General features: G+C 44.7%; 1 protein-coding gene across 1 annotated transcript in view; it reads left to right on the top strand.

Annotated features, from left to right (window-relative positions):
• daam2 (dishevelled associated activator of morphogenesis 2) overlaps positions 1-25,480 on the top strand; it is a 99,750-nt gene that overhangs the window by 5,038 nt on the left and 69,232 nt on the right. The gene's annotated exons all lie outside the window — the stretch shown is intronic.

The following is a 25,480-nucleotide window of genomic DNA, read 5'->3' as shown; positions in this document are numbered from 1 at the left end:
TTTACCCTGTGCCCTACCTCAACCCCTCAGACTTCTAGCTCAATGCAGTGGTTGTTTCGGTCCGCTGTCTCCATGTAGTCACAGGCAATTAGCTCCCGTCAAAATAGGCTGCAGGAAGGCGGGTTGAGGCTCGGCCATCCAAACCCCGTGCTCCTGCCCCTGATTCCTGGCTAATATTACCCCGAGCTACCGAAGAAGGGCCAGATAGGTTTTGTCAGTAGATGGAAGGGAAAGAAGGGGAGGGGAGTCCACTTGGGACTTGCGCGCGTGCTACCTCGCTGAGCACAAAGCACTTCTTTCACTTGGGATCTGGAGCACATATGGAATCATTTATCAAACCTCCAGTGCGTCAGGCCCACCATATTCTCTTGGCTGCAGGTTTCCACTCACCTCCGCATCTCAGATTTACTTTACCTCTAAAATTACTGAAAAGTAGCACCTGGAGATGCCTCTACGTAGTTTGAATTCATATTCCTGGCCTCATCGGCAAATCATTGCACACACTTTGGACGTTGGTGTGGTCTGCTACCATCAGCGTGGGACCTTCATTGCCGTTGTTTGTGGAACATTTTTAGCTGGGGTTGTTTGAACCTAGCAACTCTCTTTTTTTTTTTTCATGATTGAATTAATATGTGCACAAAACTCACAGAACGCTATTTTAACGGCAATGCGGTGCCAGTGTGACATCAGCTCTGATGACTGGTCCCTGAATTGCACAGCTGGGTGTAGATAACAGTGTTTATTTTTTCCCCTTCTGCATTCCAGCTTCTTATTTATAATGGCCATGATATCCAGCTACTTCTATAAAAGGAAGTCTGAAGACAGGATGAATGCATGGCACATTTTCTCAAGATGGAATAGTCAGATTTTCTGTAGGAAGACATCCATCACGCAGCCAAAAAAGTGGCAACGTTTGGCTTTGGTTAAAGTCTTTCAGCACCTTTTTATACTGTTTGTTTGAGGCTAGAAAAAAAAGGGGGGGGGGGGGTGAATTGGGGGGTGGAGTTGGACACAGGAGATGGAAACAGAATCAAAAGCATGAGCTGGCATAGCAGGACTTAGAGGCCGGGCTTTGTGTGGTGCCACACAACACAATGCTGTTGGCCAGTTCGATTTATCAGGTCCAAAATCTGGTTTGTTCATAAAGTAACATTTAGGACGGCATTGAGGTCTTCATGATGGTGCTCCTCCAGAATCTGCATATGAGGATACCTTATGAGCTACTGAGAACACTGTACAACTTAAAAGTAAAGATACACTTTTTACATGTCCTGTGTTAAATGTGGTGACAGATGACCTTTAATCTCTGACTGTTCTTGACTGTTTCTGTGGACCTCTGGGAAAAATATGTTTACTTGTGAATGTACTGTTTAGATTGCATTATCTACTGAAGCGATATAGCCTGTACTACTCAATATATCATTGATTTATCTATTCTTGTGTCGGCTCATTGGACTGTCAGTTCTTGTGTATTTATTTTTTTGCATTTCGGCCCATCTGTTTCCCCAGTTCTCCTCTCTGAAATGGCCTAAACTCTTCAACACAACAGTCCAGGTGTCCGAGTGGCCTGACACTCCATTTAATGCGTAACAGATGGTATTTGTAGGACTGGATTGTGCTGAAAACAGATTACCTTAATGAGGTCATTTACCAATGAACTGTGAGAGTTTGGTCCATAGCAGCCCTCTAGGTTTCTAAAACTTGAGGTTAGTTACAGGTTAGATGCTTGCAGGTCTGCAAATCCTTCTTTTACGAAGCTGTTTATCGGTAGGGTGCATCAATCTTCGGGGTCACCTTCCAAGAGGTGTGGGTTGTTAAGTATTTCTTTGGATTGTGTTATTGTAACTATCAAATCCTCTCCTCTTCCCCTCACTGCCTCCCTCCCCCACCCAGTCTCTTTAGTGGACAAGGGTGCTTTTCGCTGCCCCGTGCAGATCTGTTTGTGTTTGATTGTGGGAAAATTTCTCCAGTGTCCGTGAGAGTTCCCCGCTCTCTGCACCGGATTTTCCCTTGGGGTCCTCCATGCTTGTGCATGCAGAGCCCCACCACAGCTCTGGGGCCCTTCTTATCTCAGCAACCTCTGGTGGCAAGAAAATTCTTTTCAGCCAGTCGTTTGGTCCCAAACTGCTCATCTCAGCTGTTTGTACGCTGCAGAAATTTATAGACGGGGGACTTGTCGCACAGTTTGTTTAGGTTGGGGAGATCCTTCAGTTCTTTTGCAACAGCGATAAAGAAGTCAAGCAAAAAAAAAAAAAAAACACACACTCCACCAATAAATCACTTGAGATGTGACGCTGAGATCGAAACGTGAATCTTGATGTGACACAGAGTTTAAAAATGGCTGTGTCGGGTTTACTTTGGCCACCAATGCAGAGTGTGTTCTGGCACCAGGGCTGGACATTGAACCTGAGATATGTAAAGTTTATAGCTTCGAGTTTGCAGTTTTGGTAATGAGTCTCGCTCTGGTTCACGTACCCTATAAGTCATTTGCCTGCGGAAATAGCCTCATTAAACTAAGTTGGTGGTTTTGTATGTTTAGATTTTGAATGGGTTTTCTCGCATTGCATTATTCATCTGCCACTGGCAGTGATTTACTTTCACTTTCACCTTTTGGATAAGGAAATCGTTTCTTGGGATTCCCCTGAAATTCATGATTTTGTTCTGAGTTCCCAGACATGACATTTCTCATTGGCTCGCATGCGACACTCTATACTGGCTCATGACAAACAGCCTGTAAAATAGCAGAGGTTTCTGTCCCAATCCTCAATCCTGATTCAACAAATAGATCCACTTTATATATGTGATAAAATGTGATTTATTGAAATGCTCAGTGGCTGGAGTATCCTGCTAAGATTTAAGATGTGGATTCTTCCACTGACCTTTTGTTGTTCTCCTTCCAACCATCATACTATCCTTTTCTTATCCTCACCTGCAAAAGCTTGGACGCCAAACAACCATAAATAGTTTTACCTAAGGAGGGGAAAATATGGTTCATACACAGACAAAGCTATACACGGATCCCACAAAAACAGTCCGTCACTGAACAGTAAAACATATTATAGGATCACAACTCCACCATAATTCTTGAACACAGAACTTTGGATTCCAAAAATATGGCCTCTATGTTTTCCCATGCATCTCTTCTGAATCATGTAATGACTTTATAGTGCACTTCAAAGCTCTTAAGTACATCGGTAAATTGTGACAGGCACTTTTACTGGGCTCTGCAGACTTTCTCTCAGGCCTTAATGCATCATCTGAACTAACTGCCGGCGCATTGTGTTGGAGCTTCGAGATGGATGAGCAGATGTGTTCAAGGATCCAGGAACTATTCTTGTCTCTTTGCGATTGAGTAACCCAAAGGACAAACCCAATGGCGGACCTGAACCTGCGGATCCTTCATTTCTGGCAAGTTCTTTTTTTTTTTTTTTTTTTTTTTAAAAAAAAAGGAAAATCCCTCTCGCCAAGTGACAGACCGCGTGGTTGGCAACAACTAAAGCATTGAGAGGCGGAATGAATGGGGTCCTGTCTCTGGAGAGGCTCGCTGAAATGAGGCCTTTTAGCTTTTATCTCTCTGGAGAGCAGATTGATCTCGCACAGGTTTCGCACTGGCGGTGTACTTCAAATGAACTGTTGAGAAGCGGGACCGTTTATTTGTGCAGCGTTGTAAACTGTGTCTTTTGTCCAGATTGGGGATTCTGTGGGTGTTCTCCATCATCTGCCTGTTCCCTCTACATCTGTTATCCTTACACTCACCTGTAACACTAACCCGTGTGTGTTTTCCATGTGTGTGCTCCAAGAGATCCTCCTCTACGCTGCGCTCCCTGATCAATACTGATGAAAAACACAGACACCCCTTTAGATTCTGGATACTTTTTTTTTTTAATAGTTTTTCAGAGGAAGCTTGTTAAAACAGATGTCCTCCTCCTCTTGATGTATACTTCATCACTCCCTTGTGGTAAATATCACATGTGGACATCATGTGACCCCCCCCCTCCTCTTTTCTGCCATTCCCTGAGTTGCTAAGATACCACCCCTCTCCCCACGCCACCCTTCTTTTCCTCTCTTGCATCGTGCAGCAACCTCTCGGAGCAGTGGGCTGTTTTTCTTCTCCCTCCACTTGTATAAACTCAAAGAGTATCTGCCATCAGCATTCAGGAAGTGTGGGGGTAAACAAATGACAGGAGCCAGTAAGGAGAAACTCGAATGACCCCGGTAACCAGGGAGAGGAGGTTATTTTTGGGAAGTGTCTGTATCGATGTGCCCTGTATTCATGAGGGTTTGTTTATGTGTCAAGACAAACTCGTTTGTGCACTTGTGAGATTGCACGGATTGGAAAAAAGAAAAAAAAAAGCCTGGCCCAGCCACCTTTCATTCAAAGCACCATCACTGACTGCCACAAACCATGTGATGCAACTTCTTTCCAGTCTCCTTTTATAGCAGAGGTTCTCAAAGTGGGAGGCGGGCCTCTTTGGAGGGCACTGAATGTTGAATAGAAATGTTTAGTGATCAAAAGAGAGAGTCACTGAACTGCTCCGTCTGTGTGGTTGTTGGTTAAAGAGACTGATCAGCAGAACAGCTTGAGGATATCTGTGAACTTTTTAGAGTCACGACTGAACTTCATGTCTTAAGCAGTCATTGTGAAGTTTTTAATTTATCTTATTCACAGGTTTTAAATGGTCTCTAAGAATACTCAACACTTCCCCAGTGAATTGCACTGTTTTTAAATTGTAATTTCATTGTAGTTTTATTTATTTCTCCATTTAAATTTTCAGTCTTACATTGCAGCAGCCAGATTTGGAAAACCAAAGTTGCTCCGATTTCAAAATGATTTTACTAGTTAGTTTTGCTGCACATATGAGGAAAGAGTATGAACGTAAATGAAGCTTGTGGACACTCCTTATGAATAAACCGCCAAAACTTCCATACCAGAATGGATTTTATTGCAGCTCTTTACTGTCACCTATAGCACCAAATTGGCCTCACCTACGTTGAGCTGCAGTTTTCCAAACATTCTGATGGTCTACAATCAAACAATCTGTCATGATCCCTCTCTCAGTCATGCACCTCTCCTAATGTGCCGTTGGCGTTATCTGCGCAGTACAGCTTTGCTCGTGTGCATTGAAAGTTTTTGCTTTTTGCTTTATGATGGTTTTCAGACAAAAAAAAAAAAAAGTTTTCTGTGCGACAAATCCAGACCCAGAATACTTAAAGCTCTACGAAGTGTGTGTCTGCGACTGCGAGCACATGTGTGTTGAAAGGTCCACTCTGTCAGCGGTGGATTGATGGAGAGATAAGCCATAAGCTGGAGCTGTGTGTGCCAAACCATTTGATTTGCTCAGGCACACACTGAACGCAGGAATTGGCTTGCATTAAAGCTACTGGAGGCTGATATATTTTCTCTTTCTCTCCAAACGGCTTAGCTGGCCTACCCCCTTTTTCATACGGTATCACATCCAGTAAACTGCCCTCATCCATCTAGAAAATGGCTTCATAAACTCCAGTCTTCCTCCATGATCGGGACTCGGGCCCCACCTTATTTACCCCCCTACTGCCACATTGTCCCGGAGCCGCAGGGATTAAATCCGCTGCGTAGCGTGAGGAGACCGAAAGATCTGTGGAGATCATCGTGGGGGGGATGGATGTGGAGGGGTGAAGGGGTCGGGGGGTGAGGGGGGTCATCACGGTGTCAGTGACGCTACCGGACTGTAACCACGTCCTTGACCACATCTAGCGGGACTGATGCTAGCAGCAGGAGGCGGATTAAAGGTATTAGGCGCAGGCATGAATGCTGCCGTGCACACGTTCCAGCCCCCCCCCCCCCCCCCCCCCCCCCCCCCCTTCCCTGCTGCGTTAAAAGCACAATTAAGTGCAAGAGTGATCAGGGCTGTTACAGTGGAGCAGACATCAGATTATAGACAGAAGGAATGTTTCATGACTTTGTGTGTGTGTGTGTGTGTGTGTGTGTGCTGTACTGTGGTTGCGGATTCCAAAAGCCAGTGAGTGAGAATTTGGACATACTGGATTTCAATTCACTGAGAGTTTTGATGAAATGCTGCTGGAACAATGACTCTAATCCAATCAGTCACTGGGAATTAAGTGAAAGATTTCTATATACGTATTTCTATGAGGCGGTTGTTTGGCGTCTGGACCTCCGGGGAAGTAGGTTCAAAAAGTTTAAGCACCTAACCACGTGCCAAAATTATGTCCGATCTTATACAAGTCCCAAAGTTCAAATAATGACGACATGAACCAAATGTAATTTTCATTATTTAATTTTTTTTCCCTTATTTGTCGATGGCTGGTTTCTGGCGTTTGCTCCAGGACTGTTTCTCAAACTGCCTCGTCTCTATCCCTCCCTTGGATCGGTACTGCCTTTGTCGCCAGGTTGCCGTGGTGACTGGCCGCAGTACATAAATGGAGGATGTTCGGGGAACGCGGCGCTGCGAGGCAGGAAATCTGGTGCATTCTTTATCTCTCAACTCCCTTGGATGGAAGAGTTGTGGTCCTCAGTAGGAAGCAGAAGGCAGTTGAGGACTTATTCTTCCCATCTGCTTTATATGTCTCCTGAGGAGAAAACATAGGATATCCACGTCAAGATTTACTCCAGGGTGCTTCATGTTCCACATCTATCAATGTTTACACCAGTATATTGCAAACTAGTCCCACCTCAAGTAGGCCGACACCCCATCCCTCATTGTAGTCGAGTTGATAGATATGATGGTTAGAAATCAACATCTGTGAAGATACACCATGTCGGGGAAACCTTAGAATTGACTCCACAGAATGGAACATGGTGAGTTTAAGGCCCCTTTTACTTAATTTGCATTGAATCAGCAACTGTTCGAAATGCTTTGTTCACTCAGAAATGGCAGAAATGATAAAAACGATAAAGTGTGCATGCCAGGTCACGAGTTGGCACTGTTTGCATTGAAACTGCAGAAGGATACATTATTAACATTAATAATGGCGAGGACACGGACAGTTACATGGACACATGATGAAGTTGGATTGTTATTCCGAGTGATTCGCAATTCTGAAATGAACAAGTTAGTGGACAATACAGACTGGAAGATTATCCAGAGGCTGATGTGGGGAAAAAACTATTCACTATAACCATAGTGCGCAGTAGCAATGCTACGGAAAAGCCGTTTCCCTCCATCTACAGTGAGACTGAGTCAGAGCTTTCTTGAAAAGTTCCACCTTGGGAGCCGTTGTCAGTTTCAGTGACTCCGATCACTGTTGTCATGTAAACAGACCCCCAAAATGCAATGAAAGTTTCCCATTTTCATTCAGAAATTGAGCCTAAAACCTGTTTCTGGCCATCTTTAGGGAGAGATTGTCCTCTTTTGATTTCACGTTTACATTGGCATACCTTGGCAAAGAGCAGCATTGGAACTCATACGTGTGAGTAATGCAGGAAGCATCCTGTGGCTTTTAATTTTAAGTTAGGGCCTTCGCTTTGATATGGATGGAGGAAGTTGTGGTTTTTGGCTGACCAAATTTTGCCATTTGCTGGACCAATGCAACGCCTTTATCAGTAAGTCATGTAACATGCAGATAACCAGTGGTGTAACTTTACCAGCCAATCCCGCATCGTTCATCTCAGTCATGCTCCTGTAGCCCTCATCAGACCTCACTGTTTCACCTCACAACTTTTCTCGGGAAACGCTGTCTCAATACATCATGCTCACATGAATGAGACACACACACACACACACACACACACACACACACACACACACACACACTGCTAGTCATCACCTTGCTTTCCTGACATTCCATGAAGGAGGAAGAGGAAAGGTAGCTGCTGATCAGAGGTATGCTGGTCTGGCCCAAATTACAGAATGGGGGGAAGAAACCCTGCTGTGGTTCTTTTGTGTGTCGTGCATATTTGCGCACAAACGCGCATAGAACATTGACAAAGTATTAAAACAGACTGTGATCATAAATCTGTCTGATGCCTCTGGCCACTGGCCAGAGCTGTGCAGTGCTGTTCCCAGACCTCTTGTGCCTTTTTTTTTTCCTTGTTTGTTTTGATGAAGATAAAAAGCTCAGATTTTCAAATCTGACGCTGGATCGGTACATTTTGAACCGTATTGGTGCAGAAACGGCTCCATCGCAGCTTGGTTTCCATTTTTCACCGTTGTTTCCGGTAAAGCTGGAGCACCAGGCCAAAGCTGAGCAAGCCATTTCAGCGCTGCGTGGAACTGCGCCACTCAAACAGCGGACTGCTGACAGGTGAGGAGAATGACGCCGCTGGTAAATCGATCATCTCCATTATTCCTTGCGCCACGTTGTTGACGATCGATGCTCGTAACTATTGAGGTGCCTGCGTAGGCCGGCGCTTCAGAGGTCACAGGGTTCTGTTTTATATCACTGGCTGCATCTCAGAAAAGCCGCTCACGTTCACAGTTTGTGTTTGTTACAGTGACCATTGTGGGCATAATATTGCCAGCTCTGGTTGCAGTCGTACTGTTGTCTTAGAAAAAAAAAAAAAAAAAAAAACACGAGAAAAGGAAAAGTCAGACTCATTGTTCTATGAAGGAAACTAAGATGTGGGGAAAGGAAAGGCGGTGGGAGAAAAAAAAATGCTGACCCACATTTTTGTTTCAACAGGACAACAATTCGAGGCCCAACCTGACCATTTAACTTAAATACCATGTAATCGGAACAATGTGTGTTGATTGTATGCCGCCAGCACAGATGTGATTAACCCAGATTTGTACTACAGGGTCAAGGTTTTTTTTTTTTTTTTTTTTTTTTGTGAAGTCTGTTTCCATCCTGCAGAGGCCGTCGAACGGGACAACCGCTCATTGTGTGACAGCCTCCCTTCGCTCGTAACCTACACTCATATTTCTGCAACACTATTCGCTTTCGTAGCACGAGTACGGAAACATCTGCTCTGGATTTAATATATACAGCGCACGGTGACTGGCGGTTCCTTCGATTTTGACTTCGTTGATGCGAATGTCACACTTGGATGGAGGCAGCACACGCTGCTGATTGACTTTAGCAGGGGTCAAACTAATTTGTTCGCATGACTGGCAACTATTAAATCAGCATGCGTGGGTATATGTGCTGGTTTATTGGAGTGCTGTATTTATAGAACTCTCAAAGCTAAAACGTCCAGGTTAAATATGCTGGCATCTTTTGAAATTAGAGTAATGTGTGTATGTGTCACGTAATACCTCGAGGTGTACTATGGAAGTGGAAGTGCCAACGAAATGCCACATGTCCACACAAGTAATCCTCCATTGTCCTAAATGGTTCACACTGTTTGTCCAGTCGATGGAGGCTTCATGCTATAATCAATCATTAAAATGAGCGCTTGAACTAATAACCCTGAGCTGATAAGATTAATCTGTCAAAATGTCATGCCCTCAATGGTTCCGGCTTCCTTTCGTCCAGATTTAGTGTTGAATAAACGGTGTAGTTTCCATGTGGGGCCACTAGTGGCCACCGTTGTCGTGTAAATGTAAACCGTAAACATGTGTTCTGTTTTCACTCGAAAACTTTGTGTAAATGGGGCCTTGCTGTGCGGCAGCAGCACTGAGTACAGCTTTTTTTGTCTAAAGATCCAAGCATCCATTTGTCTTCCGTACCGCTTTATGAAATTCTGGGTTGCTGGAGCCAAATCCCGGCAGATTATGGGCAGAGGTATCGTACACCCTGGAGAGCTCGGCAGGCCATCACTGGCATTCTGAGCATACTGTCCTCCCGCAGCATTTCCACTTCCAGATGTGGACTACACTGGCTCGGCAATCGTACCAGAATTCGTTTGAACCGGATCAAACCTGTCAGGACTTTTAAACTTTGCCACGCCAAGACTTCAAACAGTGCAGCCTGTCATTTAGGGGCAATTGCTATAGCCTTAAGTGCCATTGAGACAATATACACACTCTAATTGCAGTAGCAGAGTCAATTATTAAGGGTCAGGCAGTATTTGTGATACTCAGGAGACGGCGTTCATTCAACAGGGGTTTCTTTTTTTTTGTGCAATAATTATGAGGTAAACGGTAAAAATCTGGCCTAATGGCAGCAAGTTAAGCTACAAGGTTCCGTTCACGCTACCTGTTCTTCACATGCGCATTTTTTTGTAGCCTCAGTTTATAACTTGGCGGCAAGGAAATAATTTGGGGTAAAAAGGAATGAATTAATGAATGGAAAGTCTTGATCACTCTGGCAGTACAAGCTTGTTCGTGTTTTTCATACCAGAGTGGTCAGGTTACAGTGGATGAACCAGCAATTGCCTCACCGTGTCCGCGCGCTCACAAGGGAGAGTTGTTTGCTCGATTTCATAAGCATTGTGGGTGTTTGGGTGTGTGTTTGAGTATGCTTTTAGCAGTAGGAAAAAAAAAAAAAAAGAACGAAAATAAGAGAGGCTTCCTGGCCCGGACTGTCGTTGTGGAGTCCCTGAGAGGCCAGATGGATTTCTGGGTTCATGTGGAGCTGGTCGTACGTCTGCCGCTACGGGAGCTTGCCCCGGGCTCAGCTGGCTTTAATCAACACCATCATTTACCCCTCTTGCGGCTAATCGGCACACAATGGACGCCCTCGGCAGCGCTCCCCTTCACCTCTGCTCCCCTCACGCCCCTCCGCACAGCGTGGGGCGACAGCAAGTGTATTTACATTGTCTCTCTTTGCGCACACGGCGATGAGAGGACATGTATGTTTGCTTTCTCGCTTACACACCTGCACAGCTTGTCCAACCGAACAGCCTGTTGACATTTCCGTTTACCTTCAACTTAAAGGATCAGTGATTTACTGCACCTGGTGTTGGTTGTGGTTACGCTGCACACAAGTGACTGAATAGAACATTAAAGTAAAGATGAGTGGACCTTTTAGGGTTAAACCGAACTGCAAATAAACATTTTGGTGCGTCTCCAATTCCACAGATGTTTGTATGATTTCTAATATTGTTCCTTATTTGTTACGCAGATACTCAGAACCTGTTGCTGATTAAACTATTAGCTTTGTGGAATTTAGTATCACTGTCTCTGCTTTTCCTTCCCAACTATTTTGACAAGTGTTTTTGCTGTCAATTTCAAATGAGCCAATATTTATTGGAACCGGTAATATGAATTTCTTGGTAGTTTTATGAATGGTTGGAATGTGTATTGTGTTCATATTTCTTGCTCCATTGAACACAAATATTATATTTTTTTGTACTGAATGAAATTAAATGAAAACCTATCATGGGTTGGAACCGGTAAAACACACTAGATGGCTTTCAATTTGAAATGAATCTTTCACTTTGACGTGGACGGAGGAAGGCCACGGTCGACTTGTGATGGACCCCTGATAGCCCACAGTCATGGAGTGATTAACTACGCAATTTTATGGCTTCATCAGTCAGCCATGAGATATTTAAGATATCCAACGGTAAACGCTTTGCTGGCTGCGCCTGCCATTGCAGTCCAGCCAAGAAATGAAAGCAAACTGCTTCTAATAAGAACCAGCTTGCACACTAGCCTTTTAGCACTCTGTCTGCTCGCCGTTTACGTAGTTAGGCGGTGCAGCACAGTAGCAGATGTGCAGGACGGGCAGATTATTCCACAGAGTGAATTATCTCTCATTCTCCACTGTGACTTTGCTGGGAGTCGCAAATTAAGATTGGATTCTTTATCATTTTAGCTTGGTTGTAATCTCCTCTCACTTGGTTTGTGTGCTTACATGCTTGATAGCTTCCTGCAGACGGGGCTCAGTGGTGCTTATCAGCTTAAAGCACCAGGGTAGCCCCAGCCCAGTCCTCAAACTATGCATCTCAAGGATCCTTTGTCTCACTTCTTTGGCCTCTCCTCACTGAAGGATGTGTTTACCCAGCGAACAACATTGCAATCATGTGACCGCGCACTGTGGAATAACTTTTCGGGAGTCCCTTCTCTGCCGCAGAGCAGGATGTCGCGCGCGCGCGCGCGCGGGGGGGGGGGGGTTCTTCTTACTTAAAGGGGATAATAAATCAGTGTAACAACATGTCTGACCCTTCCCACCATATAAGAGGCAGCTGGACAGTTGGAATCACTGTGGGGCTGCGGGGAACATGAGGCACGTGTGCTTGAGCGATGCTGTGGGGTCAGGAGGTCGGCGGGTTCTTGGCCTGTCAATGTAGATATGCTTCATGGTTGCAGAGAGAACTTCTTCCCGTCAATGTCATTGATCCTTTTATTGTTGCTGCAGGTATGGCCATTTTGGCAATTTATAGTTTCCCGGTTCTTTTTTTATCCAAAACATTAAGACGTTCGCTGGAATGAGCAGTGGCTCCGAACAGGCTGTTCTAACCTACTGCAGAGATAAACAGGAAGTGTTTGTTTTAATTCTGGCATCCCTGGAGAGCTCATAAGATAGTTTCACTGCAGCATAATGCAACACCCAGCTTCTATCATCATTCCAAACATTTTTTGGACCCAGAGAATGAAAGGCAGTGAGAAATAAAAGGTTTATTCTCAGCTGCTTCGCCGCCCCTTTATGGTCTGCTCAGACTTGACTTCATTCAGATCAGCGATCTTTAAGTGAGACCTGGATAATATAGCAGCAACAACACAGGTCAGTCATTTTAAATGCTATTAATAGAAACAAAAAATAACAAACTCTACTTCTAAGTTGTGCCATTTAAAGGGTGTTTTTTTTTTTCCTTTCTCTATTGAGCACACCTAGATTTCATGGATTTCATAAGCACTCTGAAGACTGACATACACCACTCCCTAAATCATTCTCCTACATGGTGTACAATATGACTGACATTTTCGACAGCTACTCGTGTTGAACTGGCTTCCTGCCAGGTCGAGTCGGTTTCAGATGCTGCTGATGGTGCAGAGAAGCCGCCTCAAAAAACTGCAAATGCATTTCTGAAAGACGTCATCATCAAGATGTCTGACACAGTTTTGCGTGGGAAAAAGGAGGAAATGTGAAAATAACCTTACAGCATTGTAGAAATGAACGTTTAGCTCATAATTATCTGATTGCTGTGAAGCACCTGGTGATTTCTCAGTTTAGACTTCTTTGATGGCAGACAAAAAAAAATAACAACAAAACAAAAAAACGCTGCCGTTCTTGGTTGGAATTTGAAAACATCCCCTCATGGCTGGTGCCCTCGACCTGAGGTAACGTGACCTTGGCAGTCCAGACAGTGGCGGCTGTTGTCTCACGGTGATCCGGGGTTCAAAGAGTCCTCCACCTTAACAAGGGGTCAAGGGTGAAGAGAAAGGTCAGGCGGGGTCACGGATGCAGACACGCACCTGTTCACAGGGGGTCTCCGTAAGCGGAACAGATGACTCCCAGATGTTTTTATGGAGAATGTGTGTGTGTGTGTGTGTGTGTGTGTGTGTGTGTGTGTGTTGTAGTGTAAGCAGGGTCACCTCCTGCAAGCGACTTGGAACTAAGATTTCACCGCACCTCCCACACGATCCGCGGCGTTACGTGAACCGCTCGGTGCTTTTGAGGGAGCTTTTTGATTTACACCGTTCTGAATGGCTTCTAAGAAGGGACGCGAGTTCCACCTGGAACAGCTCAGGTGGAAGACTTAGTCACGGGTTCAGTCTGTGGTCAGCGCGAAAGGAACTCCCTTCTGAAATGTCTACTAAGAGAGAAGTTTTGACTTTTTTTACGGCTCGGTAAGAAAATGTGATAAATTGTGATGTCAGTGGCGCAGCTGAAGCTGGCGCGCTGTGGAGACGTGTCCCCACGCTGCCAATATAATGGCAACTGGAATATATAAACCTTGCTTTTGAATGAGAGCATCTGGAAAAAGAGCAAAGGCCTTTCCTTTCATTTTCGCATCGTCAGTCTTTTTTCGCCATCAGTAGTGCCTGTCCGTCTCTATTCTTCATTTTATTGTGAATGCACCTGGTTTCGTTGTAGCCGAGAAAGAGCCTTAAAGGGAGACCTTATGACAAGCGTATGGTTTTTCATGTGAGTTCTTTGTACTTTGCTTCTCATATTTCTAATATCTGCACCTGGGCCAAAACTAAGCATGATCACCTTTTAACATGGGGGGGGATTATATTTTCAAAGCTGAATGTGTGCTCACAGTGAAATACTTCTTTTGATTATGGTTTAATTTCTCACAGTAAATTGTAAGCAAGGCGATACATACATCTTCCTTCATCTTCATTGGCTGTCTGCCACTCAGTAAGATAGGAATTACTGCCAAGTCGTCCTCAGTGCTGGTAGACTTGGCTGATGAAGAAAGCACTGTGTGAATCATAAAGCTATGGAGATAAATGTTTTTAATAAAAATAACACTATTTTTAATACATTGGGTTAAAAGGCAAGCCTGGTGCATGTCTTGGCTTTCTGGAGTCACTTTGCAGCAAGAGATCTCAAAAGCAACTCATCAAATTAATACTGAATATGGCAAGTCATAATTGTGAAATCAAAATTGTCCAATCATGAGTGTTTCTGCACAATGAGTCTTCATCTGACCATGATTGAGCTGGTTTAGCATGGATTTAAGTTGCTGTAAATGTCCTTATGAGTGTCTGTGTACTCTCCATTGTTAATGTTTGGAGCGTATTGTACTCTGCGTGCATATGTTTTGTGTGGTTTCAGTAAAAAAATGACCAATAGCTTCAAGTCGTGGCCTGGCATGCAACTACATCGTTTTCAGTGTTTCTGCCTTTGTCGTGCAAACGAGGCCCAAATGCGCTCTTCTGCTTGTAGCGCAACTCCTATAAAACCTTTCGAAAAAAGACAAAGTTTGAAAAGTTCTACTGCGGAAACTATTTCTGTAAAGTAGCATTTTTAAGCATTTCGGTTGTCATGCAAACAGACAAACAAAAGTCAATGAAAGTTTTGTTTTCACTTGAAAATGGGGCTTTATGTCATTCAATGTTTTTTTTTTTCACTTTACAGTATTTTGCTGTATTTTTTAATCAAACTGTGAATTTGTCTTCTGCTAAACTTAAGCTCAGTCAAATTTTGTAATACTTTCAACTTTTTAAGAGTTATTTTTGATTTCCTTTGATCAGAATTATTTTTTTTGTCATAAATGCTTACCGCCATTTACTTTATTTTTCATGGACAGAGATGGGAAATCCAGAAGTGATGAATAAATGACTCTGTAACCCAAAGCCATGTGTCAATAGCCTTCCTGCGCTAAAGATGAAGGTGTTACATCATCGGTCGACTTGATGAAGCTGCCATGAGTCAGGCGGCGGAAAGCCACACCATTGTCTAAACATGACAGCATTTAGCTGGCACAGGTCCAGGCAGACATTGGAGGTACTGTGGGAGCGGGCAGTTGGTCGACCTTCAACCCCGTCCAGTCTGCTGCCCGGACAAAAGCTCCATTCAGAAACCCGGTGTGGCGCGGGCTACAAATGACTTGTAATCCTGCTGAAAAACTTGTTTACGCTCAGCCGAAGCTGGTAAACGCTGATGGAATGCCATGCGATGAGAAGAAAGAGTTAAGGTTGACGCTTTCCCTCGAAGGAGAAAGTTATGGTTTACACAGGACGGGTGTAAATAATACGAGCAGGAAAGAGTGTCACTGCAGGAACGTTGCATCTACAATTAGATTTATTGCTTACTGCTTAGCTGTGATTAGGCCACTTTTATGCGGAGGCTTTTGAAAGATGGATAGCATTGCATTACCCGCTATCATGATTTATAGCTAACATACAATTAGGCCATGTATAAAAATGCGGCCGCATATTTATGCTGTCAAGAGTTCAGGCTTTGTGCAGCAGCCGTGTTTTTCTCTGTGGCAATCTATCTCCGTGCGGGCGTGAAAGAAACGTTTGTGTGCAAAGTGCTGTCACAAGGAATTCCTCGCTTAAGCAAAACAAACTCAAATGAGAGCTGCCCGGTCTGATGAAACCCTAAATAATGCATTAAGGAACAACACGTCGTAAAACATGACCGGTTGCCATGTTAGCTCTGGCAGCTGCTGGCTCTCGCCGCTTCCCTTCAGCGACTGCCCACTGGAAAGACTCCTTCTGATGCCAGTATCTGCAGTTTTCAGCGCTACTTGACGACCTCTCTCTCCTTAAGCTGTTTTTCGCCTGTTATCAGGTTCGCGCTGTTTCTGCACATGAGATTTCTGAGGGAGAGAGAGAGAGAGAGCGAGCGTGTTTTATTAGCCTAATGGAGACCACCTTGAGTGACTCACGTATTCTGGTCCAATATTCCGTTCACCTTCAGTCCAGTTTCTCATTTTACTGCTCCCTCTAACTAAATTTAGCACTTGTTTGCCAAGCGGTTGATTATTCCTGCAGCGTGGAGGAGATTTTTTATTTTGTCAATGCTCAGTAGAGACTTTTATCCACTTCCTCCGTTGGGGCAGGATGTGTTCGCTGGAATACAAAAACCTGCTATTATAACGGTCTGGGGGCACAAAGTTTAAATATTTAGTATTTATGAACTGTGGCATTTTTTTAATCTGTTTTTTTCTTCTTCTATTGACATGAAAACATCCATTTGCACTCTACAGATTGTGTGTAATACATATGAAAGAGGAACATTGATTAAATTCCAAATCTTTCTGACATTGAACAGTGTCTATTAGATAAAAACACATCCTGGTTACAATTAGCTGCTCAGTTTGTGGATGTTTGAATAGTTCCATCCAACAATTTAACAGATGGATTGAGACTCCTTGAGGAGCAGAGGTTTCTTTCCTGGTTTTGAGGAAGTGTACATAACTCAGACCAAAGATGTCTGAGCTGACCAAATACAGGATGTGACATTTGTTTGAACCTCCAGCTCCGCGCAGCTAATCTCTGTTGATGTATGTAATGGAAAGATACCGGCTGCACTTTTGGCACCTTTATTCATCCAATCGGAAATTGCGAACTATCAGCTGGAAAAAATCTCACAATTACATTTGGCTGGAAGCAACAGATTGTTGTACAATTTGAGGAAGTTCTGTTCCAAAGTATACATCATCAAATTGCCCAGTCCGTCATCTGTTTAGATTTAATAATCCAGTGTAACTCTGTGTGAAAGCAAAGCAAGCCAGCGTCAAATGCTATCTTTTCCATCTAAGTTTTGACCCCCTTTGCCCTGAACCAGACAGACACACCACAAGTTATCAACACAGCTTCGGCTCGGCTGACTGACAAGCGACTGGCAGGTTGTGTGGCGCTACGTGTCGTTTCACGGCATAAAGATCTCCGGAGAGGAAGAGATCCTTCTTCTCACTGGATTCGCTCTGCAGGATGGCCCATCAATCACGGCATTCGCCATTCACTGACATGTCCTCTGGGTGAAAGCCAACCATGCTTGTAAGGACAGAATTCCTCGGCGGGCCAAGAGAAGTTCACAGGAGCCATGTCTGTTGAAGCCATCTGTGGTCATCCCCTCGGCACATCCAGTGACATCGTGGACTTGTAGATCGGCATCTAACGTCTTATTTTGTGAGACGTGTGGGACATGAGAAAACAAAACAAATGGACTCATTGTTGTGCCTGTATTGGATCCCCCACCCCCTTTTCAAGAGGGAATGATGTGTATCACAAGTCTGCCCAGCCCACTCCATTTACCTCAATTACCAGGATGTGGTAGATGATACAGGAGCAGCTGAAGTGCCCGGGCTTCGCCCATTCCTCAGGGCTTCCTCAGGGCTTCCTCAGGGTTTCCTCTCTTACATTTGGGATGAAGGTGTGATGACTCCTCCAGAGCTGCTATGGAAAGCCTCACACTGACGCTGTGGAGAAATAGAAAGACATGGGCAGGAGGGTAAGTGGACTTCATGGAGATGAGCTGAATGCCTGAAAGCAGGGTTAATGGATGCATCCCCAGGGGTCTCTGAGGAATGCACTCAGGCATTACCGCCACTGACTTTGTGTCATCTGTCTTCTGTCCCAAGAGAAAAATGACAAACGATTGTATAGCGCTCCTTTTCTCCACTCAGTAGCACACCACTGGTTCTCATTTAAGTGTAAATGCCACAGCTTCAGAGTGGGTGGTGTGTTTTATATTTGCTTTGTGAAGATGCTGATTTATTCCTTTTTTTTTTTCAAAGGTTCACCAGGATATTTACTAAGCTGATACTGTCTAGATCTCATATCTCAAATTTTATCTATTTAAAAATGTTTGGTGGTGACCTACTTTGTCATCTTTGGGTTGCTTGTTTACCACCTGTTCTGGACATCGGCCGTAGATTGGCAAAGATTGTTTGGGGTGTGATCAGGTGAAAAAAAGATCATCACCACACTATTAGTTCTTATTATGGTCAACATGATGATGACAAAAAGGTATAATAGCAACAGTTGAGCAAATCAAGTAGTGAAAACTAAAGTTCTTGCTGTTAAATATGGTGCATTTTATCACAGAGTATCTTTATGACATATTCAACATGACAAAGAGACAGTCACTGAATTCAAAATCAATTGCCGTCACTCCAGTTTTCCAAGTTTTGGGCTGCAGGATTATTCAGGTCATTTTCTTGGCAGGGGTTTCTTGGTCCGTGACTGAGAAAGCGTTCTTGTACTGACCGGCGCGATCGGGCGTCACAAGTCTGTGACGCTGACGTTTGCACCAGCCGACATCTCACATTATCACAGGCACATACTTGAACTCCACTTCACAGAACCATCTATGGCACGACCCTCTTGCTGACCCCCTCTCCCACCCTGCCGTACGCCACCCCACCCCCTCTGCAGCCCCACATTGCTTTTGGCTGAGCTAACCGTCTGAACTTGACCAGGCTGACGAACCTTTGCATCATCGAGCGTCCCGTCTCACCTTCTCCCCGGTCAGCGCTGATTGGGTGTCAGGAAAATCCTTTTCCTGAGTGTGTGTGTGAGTGCTACAAAGAGGTCTTTCTAATAGATTCTGAGTCTGGGTGTGTGTGTTGCGAAATGTTTTTACTATCAATGAGACAACGCACCAGGAAAAAGGGGTTTCCTTTGGGCGTTTGGTGTGAAATAATGGTCTATCTAGAATCGTTTTTCTCGTTTTCAGGGTGGAGTTAGGATTGTGGGTTGGGATGGGAAGTACAGGCTGCCAAGGGTCATTTCCTTTCATCTTAACCTCGCAAAACAGACACACACACACACATGCATACTGTACATTCATGCATTTATATTCCCGGTAAATCCATCACCATGTTGCTGACATCCACATGGATGCTGTCAGATGCTGGGGCTGGATTCCAGAAGAGGAGGAGGAAGGGGAGGGGAGATGAATGATCCGAAGTGAGACACAGAGAGAGAGAAAGAGAGAGAGAGAGTGTGAGTGAGTGAACTAGAGGGAGAGAACGCAAGTGAGGAAGGGCGGGGGGGAGAGAGAGAGTGAGTGAGAGAGAGAGAGGACAATGTCAACAGCTCAGCTCCCAGCGCAGTCAGCTGAAATCCACAGCTCAGCTCAGAAGCTCAGAGAGGAGGAAGCACACGAAACGCTCCAGCTTCAGTCAAACTCGGCAAAGGCATGGAAATCGGTCAAGAACCGGACACTCCAAAAGGCGCAGAGGCCCATCTAAATCCAGAGGATGCAGGAATGCTTTAAATTTTTCTCGTAACCTTACTCTGTGGAGAGGATCTGCTTATTTTTTTTCCCATTGCCAAGTGGAAACACAGGGGCAGTTCATCTCATAGTGAAGCCCATCTGAAGTAGGTAAGTAGGAGATACTTGATCTTGACACTGATACTTGTAACAAACCCATTGTTAGTAATGGTGACACCGCAGTACCAGTCTCCCAGTAGGAGGCTGCAAACGTATGACAGGCGATAGATGTTGAATGGTTCAGTAACTTTGTCCTGACATTGCATCTGTTCAATAATGTGCCTCACTACTACTACAGTGCATAACTTTGGTCAGAAAAATCAATGCAAAGTGGAGGCAAAAAAAGGAGCTAGAGGATATAAATGACTCCTGTTCCTCTGGGATAAAGTTTCCACAGTTTGTGATGTTGTGATTGAAGGGACGGGCAGTTTTTTTTACAGTACTTCTCTGCCGCTACAGAGGCTTTATAGGTCATAAACGGCAGCGCAAGTGAAGTTGTGGAACGTGCATGGTTTTCATGTTTGAGCTCTTTCTTCGGAGGTGGTGACAGCACGCCTTGCTGTACTCCCCTGTGCATTGCTGTACTGTAGAGGCGCTGCTTGTTGGAATACTGGCGGTGGTCTTGAATGCAACATTTGCTATTTTACTTGGAGCTGGAGTTCAAAACTTTATGGGTTTTGAGGGATTATTGTTCCTGCACTAGTAGACCTTATGTCTGCGATTGATATACACAAAAGAATTGATGAAGTTCAGAGAGTTGTCTGGTGTTTCTAAAGTTGAGGGAGGATGGAGGCAGTGTCATGTGCAGTGGTTAGAGGCCTATTTCAGGTTCCAGACGAGAGCCGATCACCCCCGGGCATCAATCATACAGTCCGCTCTTTGGTGCAAAGAAAAGCCCTGGCAGCCGAGCATTCCATACGTCCTCCCCAGCCAACCCAGTATGGAACTCAGAGGCTTTTACATCTCCTCAAGGGAAGCCAATCCTCCTCAGTACCTCGGACCAACATAAACACCCTATCCTAAGCGCCCAGCTTCCTCACTTGAAGGAATTGTAAAGCCTCGTCTTCCCTTTGGAAGCTTTGCCTTTTTTGGGGTACGGGGTGGTGACTGAAGGTGTAAATCCCTCTCTGTGTTTCAAACTTGATGTGATAGAAGTCCATGGATTGACCCTCATAATTTCCAGTTGAGTGCTAAAAACACTTGACTTGTGTTGCAGCCAAAAATTGTTGTTTCACTGGTTTTTTCTGCAGCTGTTTCTTCATCCTGCATGCAGTTGGGTTATAAAATGGGAAATGAATCCTACTTTTATAGCCTGTTTCAGCAGTCCTGGAGTGCTTTTACATGTTTGGCTAAATTGACCCATACGCCCACACACTAATATGATGGCGGCCATACAATTCCACTTCCTTTAGATTCAATGTGTTGCTCAAGGACAATTTGGCAAAACAGAGGACTGAACCCCCAGAATGATGTACCAAGCTTGAAAATAAGAGGTCTTGGTCTAGTTACTGTGACAATATACATTTTGGGATGCACCTTGGGGTTAATCCTTGCATTCAATTTCTTCACCTGTTGTTTCCAAATGATAGCTGAAGGGCCTTCAGCCACTAGACAAGGGTCTAACTAATTAATCACTGTTGAATTTTAAAGTAAAACATTTCAGATACATTCTACACTGTGAGAACATTTCACTGGAGGGCAAACGTTTAAACTGCACACACTGGAGATCACAAATATGCCAAACAAGCAACATTCAGGCAGTTCATTCCGTCGAATAGCCTTCACTTAGAGGTTGATAAACCAGAGGCAAAACTCATCTCTGCAGTCAAAGGGCCATGTGTGTTTTCTTTGATGTCTTTGTGCTCCGTGAACAAGGTAGTATCCATTTCCACCACATTAGAAGCTTACATTCCAGTCTGCTGGAACTCATCCTGTGTTCACGTGCGCCAGGGGGCAGGCCGAGTGACACCGCTTGAAAGATTCAGCACGCTGGGAGGGCATTAACGAAAGTTGAGGACTCGCACACAGCGTACGCGCACACCCTCCACCGCCGTCAGCACTCTCAGGGCTTTTCATATTTTATCGACCATTACAGATGCATGAACTGTTCTCTCAGGATTACAGGAGAGAGCGAGGGAGTGCTGGGAAGCGATGGACGCCCTTTAATACAGCTTCAGCCTCGCTGCTGACTGGCAGCTCGACGGCCCGCTCATTAGGATGGGGACAGAGCGGAACAGAGATGGATTCTGTAAAGCTCCTTATGCTCAACTATCTGATGGTGCGGGATGGGATAATCTTTATGTTGTATTAACAGTGGACTAGTTAACGCATCAGAGGAAAAAAAATAGACTTTAATAGAAAGTCCGTTTCTTTCTCCTCTTTACTGGAAGTCCCCACGGTCACTGTGTGCGTGTCAAATGGCACTATTGTATTTGTGCCAGTGACACACTTTCTGGGGCTTATGATGTGTAAGCATGTCTCCTTTTTTTACAGTGCTTGAATACAGTGCTACATTACTCCAGGCTATTTTAAAAAATGCTAGTCACTTCAGCGGGCCTTGGCTATTACTGTCCCAGAAGAGCATTCCAGACATTACCCAGAAGCCCACTGTCCTCTACGCTGCAGCTGCTGACCTCTCACCCAGCCATGATTAGTGGCCACAGATCGTGGTGCAGAAACAGAGCGAGAGACGGAGAGGTTAAACAATGGCAAGGTGACAACGGCACATTTAGAGAAGTGCTGAGCTAACCATTGAGGGTTCTCATTAGCATAAGTGGAAAGTAATCTGTGGATAGTCAAGAGTCTGTGTTTTGGTTTCATTTGGAGGTTCAAAAGTAGCTCCTTTCACCACACATGATTGCTGGCTTCCCTGAAGCATCTGTGTAATTTGGATGAGTGCACCGTATTGATAGACGATGCTCGGCTCTCAGAGGTGCTTCCAGAACACGGTGTCTCTTAAAAAGCCCAGCATCCTGTGCTCCTCTCCTGAGAGTCATGGCAACCGACTCCAAGGTTGCACCAGTGCCAGTTTTTTCACCCGCATATAATAACATGTCTTTAGTTAGACTCGGAGCTCGTGACTCTGGCGCGTTCCTCCCAGATGAAATAAGAAAGCGATTTGACACGGCAGGATAGCGCTCTGGGGTTCGAGGGGAAAAGGGATGCCAAGTGTTGGATTTCATTCCGAGCCCTGTTAATATGTGGGAATTTTGGGACCCCTGGAATGTGGCGTGGCTGACTTTCTTCTCATTCCCAATATTAATAGTGTCGTTATCCAAGTGATCCGGTCTGTGTGATGAGCAGAGATGTGTCTGCTGGCCAAAGCAGAACTGGGTCAGCAGCATCTGTGATCCCCCCCCCCCCCCCCCCCCCCCCACTTGATATGACCTCCACCCTGAGCCAACATTAACATCTGTATTGTGAGAATCCCATACACCTCCTGGCCGAGCGGCTGCAGCATTTGGATGGCCTTCAGAGCACAGATACGAGGGTTAATGCTGCATTGTCAAGTCGTCCGTATAAACACGTCTCTGACCGTGTTATGACTGTTTGATTGCGTCCAATCGTCTGCATCTGCACTCGGTCAAATTTCAGCTCTGTTCACGCAACTCGTGTCTGCGGTCCGTGGCTTCTGTGAAGGGGTTTAACACATTTATAGCAATTTGCCTCAAACTGTAACTGTACGTTTTGGGGGCCACGGCGCCGTCTTGCATTTATTTCGCTTGATCTCAAAAGCTGGGTTGTTACAACCTACGGGTAGTTAATGGGGGTCTACGCCATTATGAATTTTCCTTACATCAGGAAATGGCTTTTTTTTTTTAATGAATCACACTAAATGAAAAAGCTATTAATGACATCCCTGGAGGTTTGAAAAATTCCCCCCTCCCCCCCTCCCCCTTTTTCCAGTGGTTTCGTTGAGGCATTTCCTCTTAATGGTTGAGGTGGGTTACTGTGCCTCATGGCCTTGTTAAAACCAACTGTGCTTGTGTTTGTTTTCAGTGAGGCTATAAGCCAATAAGACCTCTGAGAATTCCTGGCTGTAAAAGAGCTGCCAGTCGAAAAAGAAAACCTACTATGCTAATTCTTGCGTTTTCTTCATATTCTACTACTTCTTTTAATTAAGTTATTTCATACCTTGCAGCTCCAACTTCCTCTTTCTCTCATACCAGGCCTTGAGGCAGTCTTTCCATTCATGCTGTCTGGGAAAGAAAGCTTGTTTTGTTTCTTTCAGATGCTCTTTTTTAAAAGTACCATGTTTGCTCAACTTCCAGTCAGTTTTCTTGCAGTTGAAGGGCTCGTGATTTGACACCAGCATCGTGATTTTCTTGCTGTAGCTGTTGTGATACTGAAGCAATGTAGGGGTGGTGTGGAAATGGCGTGGTAAAGACAGGATGAATACTTCTGTTTTCCTGGGCGAAAGAAAAATGCCTCTGTCATAATGTGATTGAGTTTGCCTTTGAGAACGTCTGGCAACAATTAAGCAACACTATTAACCGCCAGCTATTAAAGTAATTAATAGGAATTGTTGTGAGCACTTACAGAGGAGGTACTTTGGCTTTTCCGGCCTCGTGTTATGCTCTGCGTTACCTCCATACTGCATAACGGCCCGATGGAACTGGCTGAACGTCTCCTCCTTCACATTGTCCCGTTGCTGCGGTTCACACAGCAGATGAAAAGAAACGTGTGATGCACCCGTTGTGTTTTGAAGCCATTGTCATATCGATAGTATCATTTCACCTTGAGGTTTCTCGCTGCATGTTTTTGTGTCTGACTCCCACAGTCCCGTCCCAGACTGTCTCCCATGATGCCGTTTGAGTTCACCGCTTCCAGTCCGACAGCTGAATAGGCTTTCAGCTGTGTCACCCTCGCTGCTTCCGCTATCTGATTCCAGGGTTGAAAGGAAGCGATTGAAGGAGAACATAAGCAAAGGAACGAGGGTAGTTGGCCTGAATGGGGAACAAGAATTGTAGATAAAAAAAATCAAAGAGTAAGTTTTTCATCTTATCAGTCTTTGTCATTTATATTTTTTAGCATGGAAGATGTGCAGAGCATTTTGAGCCTTGGTTATGACAATGTATAATCCTACAAACTTTCTTCCATTTAATTTCACCTCCATTGTATTCTGTCAATTTGTTGGATTGTTGCGCCGGTGTTGTGTTGATCATCGCAATGGTTGATCGCACTGCCAATAGTCTGGATTCACACTTGGTGGTGGAGTTAGCCTTGCCTTGGGAGAGACGTAGACTATCATGTAACAGGACTTTAATAACATTCCCGACAATGCCGTGTTCTGGGTTAAATGCACTCAGGGGTGTTATTGTGGTGATATTTTTACAACCGCAGAGCTAGACAGCATCCAAAATGTATAAATGAGTCCAAAATTATCAGGAACGTCTCCGTTACCCCCACCACTACAAGTCAAGATCAATTGTTCTGTTTCGTGTCCTCTTCTGTCAGACAGCTCTGATGTTTTGGTTCGGACCAACACTGGCTGAACATTTAAAGTTGCACAAGTCAAACTTTCTGATTGATCTCAGCCTTCTTGTTTGATTTTCAGTCAGTTTTTGATGATGGTACAAGAATTATTCTCAACGTAACCTGGTAAGCTTGAGCTCCGGTACAATCAAACCCTTCATTTTAAATTTGTTTACCATACTCATCAAACAGGCCAGGAATACTTTACAGGCAGACTCTGCTGTCATGGCTAAAAATAACTGTTCCCTTGAAGAGCAGATGAACACGAACTGCAGTGCGAGATCCGAGAGCACCGCCCCTCCCTGCACCGGCCTTCCCCATCAGGCCCCCGCAAAACAGTCCAAACCAAATCATCTGGCCCTTTGTCCAAGGTCCACATGAGAAGGCCACTGGGTTTGCAGACACTCATGAAAGAGCCGGGCCCTCCAACACGAAATCCCCAGCAGAATGTGTTGCTTTCAGAGCGAGCGCAGGAATGCAGCGCATGCAAATGTACCATGAAATAATGGCAGCTCCTCTACTGTCACTTCTGCTCATTTGTCATTGAATGCTGCAACTC

Source organism: Salarias fasciatus, chromosome 19, assembly GCF_902148845.1.
Source record: "Salarias fasciatus chromosome 19, fSalaFa1.1, whole genome shotgun sequence".
Classification (NCBI taxonomy): domain Eukaryota; kingdom Metazoa; phylum Chordata; class Actinopteri; order Blenniiformes; family Blenniidae; genus Salarias; species Salarias fasciatus.
The sequence above is the reverse complement of the archived record's forward strand: the minus strand, read 5'-3'. Positions and strand labels throughout refer to the sequence as shown.